The 6336-nt window shown below is 33.6% G+C and overlaps 1 pseudogene; it reads right to left on the bottom strand.

The window, feature by feature from the left end:
• Positions 1-3183: 3183 nt before the first annotated feature.
• LOC149774866 (uncharacterized) lies at positions 3184-4292 on the bottom strand (annotated as a pseudogene).
• Positions 4293-6336: the final 2044 nt, after the last annotated feature.

Raw genomic sequence — 6336 nt, 5'->3', positions numbered from 1 at the left:
TAAAAAAAACTATTGGTTCAGCAATTTTAATGAACTCCTGAAAACTGTGAAATATGTTTTAGAAGTAATGGTATTGGAGAGTACAAGCAAGAAACAGACTATAGGTTTTGTACTCTCTAGACCTTTTGCGTCGATTTTTAAACCAGCGTGGGAATGCTGCATTACACTGACTGCATGCTGTTTTCTGTGAAACAAGAGGATGTACACGTTTATAAAGAACATATACCTATAACGAACAAATGGAAACACAATCATTTTGTTATTCGTTTTGCAAATGCTATTTACCAGCACTTAGAGTCGGCAAAGATGGTGATTTACATCATGCAAGATTCGGGTCTTATAGAATGAATGCAGCCTTAAAGAATTTTATGGGACAGGTTCGAACATAAACTTCGATGAAAAACGAGTGAAAGTAAGTATTTTTCTACCTTTTCATCGTTTAAAATAACTATATACGACTATAATCTCTCTCTCTCTCTCCCCAATGCACATGTATGCCTATATTCAATTCTTTGTAGACTCAAAACTGGGGCCCACGGTGGGGGCAATGAAGAATTTCAGAAACGTATAGAAACATTTTAACGAATAAAATAACGTTATATGAATATGTGTTCAAATATACCATTAAAGGAAAGCTAGTCACATTATATCATTGACTTTTATAAGTTTACAATGGTTTCAGATATAAATTTTGTGCCTAAATATTGTAAGTACTATAATACATGTAGGCAGACGTACTTTGCCGTATTCCTACTCCAAAAAATTGCGAATATCTCGCCGTAAGGCTTTCTATATAACTGGAGGTTCAGGAACGTGTTAAAAAGAAATATATGCAAGCAAGAGACGACGAAACATCTGATAAAAGAAATGCACTCACTAAACACACATTACCAAACGGTAGCAGTTAACCAAAACTAATAGCAAATCCTATCTAACTTTACGTTGCTGCAGAGAGCCCAAGTTAGATGGGCCGGACACATCTTTCTGTTGCCATGGTTACAGGTTGTCAAAACAGTTTATAAATAGACATGTAAAGTAGTCATTTTTTCCTATTAATTCTCACAGATAATGCTTTGTCAAGAACTATTCAGACAGTTTTAAATATTGCAATATGCATTTATATTATTATTTTTTTTGGGTTATAAAGCTCTGTACATACAATTTTATTTCTAAAACTATTTCATATAGATTTATCTTAGCCAAAGATATATATATATATATATATATATATATATATATATATATATATATATATATATATATATATATATATATATATATGTACGTCCACTGAATACTACACCTGAATTAAATTGACAGAAAAGGTGAAAAGGTACTTAACCATAACAATAAAAGATATTCCAACATGAAATATTGATTACAATTATTGAACTATGTTTCATGTTATTTATTTATTTTACTTATCGTTTGATATTATTGAATGCTATGAATATATTTAGGCATTAACAGGGACCAATGTGCTCACTTCACCGAATATATTGGTTTGTTACCTTCACTGGAAATGACAAGTGTTCTTTATGTATTTTTATTTTTATACTTTCATGGCAATATAACACACACACACACACACACACACACGTTTCAATCTATAGCAGAAATAAATATAAATACCTTTACTTCCATACCCCTTGTTGTAGCATCCATTCAATGTATGTTCCGTTTATGAACTATATACATATTAATGTGAATGCCAAGCAATATTTAATATCCCTTACACCAACACTTTTGTATTTTGTGCATACTTTTGTAAAACATGAATGGTAATGGGTAGATGGACCCCTCACCCCACCCCAAAAATGCATCTTATTGTTATGTTTTAGCTGTGAAGTCTATAATAGCGAGAACACGCTTTATTAATATGCCAATGAAGCACAATAGTAGATTTCAAATGAAATGCCCTGAATAAATAATTTGTACTTAGTATTAGTAGTTAAACACAATTAATCGCAAATCCTAGTGTTTCTAACATCCACATCAATCCAACCACAACATTTCATAATAAGAGTAATATACACCTGTTATTATAAGAGTGAGATTGATAACTGTTTTTGTACATGCCATTTAACCTTTGATCCCTCAAAGAGACACCAGGGAAGGTGGCCAAAAATTACACAGTAACATTATTTCCAGTGCTTTTTATACAGGCAACACATCACAAGAAACTTTGATGTAGTCAGCTACACCTTTGCCATTTTCTATAGACCGAACCTGCCATGACTGCACAGCCATCAAAGATAAAAAGTATTGAAAAACAATCTACATGTAGTCAGTAAAACACAAACATAAAAAGTCAAAATAATTGAAGAGGATGAAAAGGCAATATGTTGTTTATTTGGTTAAAAAAAGAAAGAAAAAATAATTTTAAATCATTCATGAAAGCCTAAAAATGTAACAAATCTGTTGTATATACTAGTAAATACAAATTATGAAAAAGAGATATTCATGAATGAATTCTTCCCAAAGATCTAAATATTTCAAATGTTACAAATTAGATACTACCAAGCTAAAAAATATGAATCTCAGAATGGTGCAAAGAGAAGAATACAGAGGTTGATTTTAAGTCAGCTGAGCCTGCACATTTGGCCCAAATGTTGGCCATATTTTATGCCGAAGCAGCCCCCATGTCACCGCAACAAGAAAGAGAATGCTCCCTGAAGCCCAAGCTGATGAATACCATAAAAACACTTAAAGCATGTCCGGTCTGCTATTAATCGCTACATTCAGGTTCAAATGTAGCATTGTCTGCTCAGACCCTTCAGCAATGCTATCTCATGCAACCGTAAATGTTCAAATGACAGCTACAAACTCAAGCGGTACTAATCAAGAAAATGTTAAAATGACCACTACAAACTCAAGCAGTACAAATCAAGTAAATGTTATTACTGAATCTGCTCAAAATCCATACAAGCACTGTCACATAATACAATGAACTCTATGACAGGTTTCATTACACAATCCACCAGTCATTTCAATAATAACTGCACCTTCCAGATTAGTTCCAAGTAAAAAGAGTAAGTGCAAACAAGTTCAGGAAATACATGATTTTCAAGTTGAGTGCCCCATCTACGATCAAGCAGGACAATTTATACCAAGATAAACTCAGAAAAACAACGTTAAACCAGATGATTATTGACGAAGGTAGTGGTCGCGGTGTAGCAGCAATCACTCCTCAGTTGATGCATCCTTAAGATGACAAGTTAGTGATTTTCTCTTTGTCAACTCGTCATTTTCCGATCTTTTGCAGCCTAGAAACCATATGACACTTGACACGTGTGCACAACACCCTACAACCCGAGCACCAACCTTGCAGGTACAGTACCATCCTTTGATAGAATCCGTGTAATCGTTAGGCTTGTATTGGATCCACAGTGAATGTGTTTTCTTTCTGGGGTGGCGAGACTGGATTTTTGCATGTAACAGGCCTGGAAAATCCATGCATACCATAACATTATAAAGCCCCTCATCTGTGAGATGTTCATTTGTATAGCTTGGAGCCTGTTTGACTTGATAAATGCCCATAGTGATGTAACGCAGGTAATCAACTGAGAGCCTGGGGAAATCAGTCCGTTTATCAGTTGATGCATCCATCTTAAAGTAGATTTTGCGCTTATTCAGCAAGTTGTTCTCTTGAACCAGGATTTGAACACTGTTCGGTTCCTTTGCTTTTTCAACCATCCTTTTTGCAGTCTCAGCAGTTGATGGATCCATGTTGGCCAGGGGTGGTCGAAATTTATTCATTAATGCACAGACAATTTTATGGAAGTCACCTATATGAGGAACAAGTGTATTTGGCACTACTTTGTCAAAAAAACTTCCACTGTTTTACTCGTGCATTAACGCTTTCTACTACCTATCGTACTTTTGTGACCAGTCTTGAAGTGTTGGCATCTTCTATTGAATGCTGCTTCTGTCCTTTATGTAGAAATACTGGCATTTCAACTTTAAATCCATGTTCCTGTAGGAAATCGGCATAGTCGCGGAACCCCCTGTCTACAACAAAAACATCACCCTCCTGTAACCAGTTTGTAATATCTTCAGCATTTGTTCTTACAATGTGTTTAGTTATGCTTGCATCATTGTTATAATAATTAGCTAAATATGGGTCTAGAACAGTTAAAATATGACCATCAGTTCCCACAACCATCATTGGCTTAACTAATGGTCGATTTTTATGTAAGCTGTATGAACGTCGTTGGAAATTACAGTCAGAGCTCTTTTGTATATATATATATATATATATATATATATATATATATATATATATATATATATATATATATATGTGTGTGTGTGTGTGTGTGTGTGTGTACCATCAAGGACAAGGACTGCCTTGTTGCTTCCATGATTAAATATCTCCCTTGCAGTTGGAGTAGTGTGGACAGATGAGAATACATCATGTGTGATGTGTTGAAAACCCAGGTGTTGACCAACAAAGTTAACCATAAGGGACTCCCGCACTGTTTTAATTATTCGTTGCACTTGTGATGTTGTTAGATGGAAAAATGTGGATAAAATTGTGTTTGGAAGGCCTACCCGCAACTTTGTTAGAAAAACACCCAGGCATGTCAGTGGAGATCTACCATGTGTATTACGTAATGTATTCAAGAAAGAAGACACTTCCAGGAATTGATCTCTTTTCAAGCCAGTAAGATGGAAATAGTCATCATCAGACAAGGAAGAAGGAGCATCAAAGTTAAAATATGATTTTGTTTTAATTAGCTCACGCACATTTTGTAAAAGTGATGTAATATCCGTTCTTGAAAAGTCTTCAAACTTTTTTTTGCACTGATAGATTGTAAGACTTCATTAATAAAGTATGAGTTTTCCAAATGAAATTTGCAACATCTACTATATGAATTTATAAATATACCACACTCTACAAAAGACTCGGTAATGGCACAGATTGGGACATTAACAAGATGATTTCGATGCCCATGTGGTTTTTTACATACAACACAACGTCTGTGTGATCATGGTGTTGATGGAGTTTGAAGTTGAATTGTTTGTGGGCTTCTTAAGGCAGCACTTGAAGTAGTTGGTAGCTGAAAATCTGGATCATGTTGTGGACTGGGTGAACATGTCACTGACATATTTCTGTAATATTTACTACGGCAACTAGAGCAAACAACATCATCTTGTGTTACAGTCTAGCATGCCTGTAAGTACTTTTGTTCTAGCTGATGGTTTTACCATTTTGTAGCACCAGGAACACTGATATGCTTTATTCATTTCAGATTGTTGTACAAATTATTTTAGACCATTTAATAAACTGTCACATATGACATAAAATCTTATATAACACTCATTTATGGCTACTTTTCATTATTTTGCAACCATTCACTTAGGCAATCATATTTATTATATCTTGGTACTCAAGCCTGCAACTTCCACCCACTCAGTTCTTGTAGTGATGTGGCCTGAAACAGATTGTATGTAGAGTATATAAAAATAAACAACTGAGCTTATTATGTATTAATTGTCATAATTCATGTTTTATGTAATAGTTTCATTGTATAATCAGTTATGACGTATAGCAGAGGCCAACATTTAGTACTTCTAAATCACTTTGGTCTGAATATGTTTTATGCTATATATGTTTTATGGTTAGTAAGTACCATTCTCATTGTTTATTTCCCGAACAAAAAAGGCATGTGGGCTACATTTCGTTATTATTTTACTACTGCTGTTATTATTTATTATTACTAGTAGTAGTATTAGTGACATTACTTTTATTCAAGCAAGTTTTACTTTGACCAATAGATTTTCACCTGTAAATTTTATGGCACTATAGTTTTTTTGTTTTATTAAACCTGATTAGTAAGTTTGGAAGGTTTTGAGGTTTTCTTTTAAAGAAATAAAGACATTATGTCATTACAATAAATATGCAGTAATTAGATACATAGATTGAACTAATAGGTATTTGGCATAGAAGTAATGCAAATATTATTTTCAGTTACAAAATCATAATTACTTGGCTTCCATCGGGACTGTGGACATTGTTCCCACTGTTTGGACAGTTTCAAAATTTTAGCAAGTGTTATAAATATCATTAGTGTAGTAATCAAGTTAAATTTTTTATTTTATTCTTTAAACGATTATTCTTGTTATTTATGAGTGTATCGGAAAATTCAGTATGAAAAAACTGAATATAAATATACTTGTATGCAAGGTATACTATCTAAATATGGAAGAATAACCGCTTCACAACATGGGTTCAACTACCATTATTTCATGATGCAGACATGATTTGCCACCCTTGTAATGTTCGATTTTAGATGAAAAACATATTGATAAAAATATTACCTTGCTTGAAAT

Source organism: Sinohyriopsis cumingii, unplaced genomic scaffold, assembly GCF_028554795.1.
Source record: "Sinohyriopsis cumingii isolate HCF-2022 unplaced genomic scaffold, ASM2855479v2 utg000127l, whole genome shotgun sequence".
NCBI classification, from domain to species: domain Eukaryota; kingdom Metazoa; phylum Mollusca; class Bivalvia; order Unionida; family Unionidae; genus Sinohyriopsis; species Sinohyriopsis cumingii.
The sequence above is the reverse complement of the archived record's forward strand: the minus strand, read 5'-3'. Positions and strand labels throughout refer to the sequence as shown.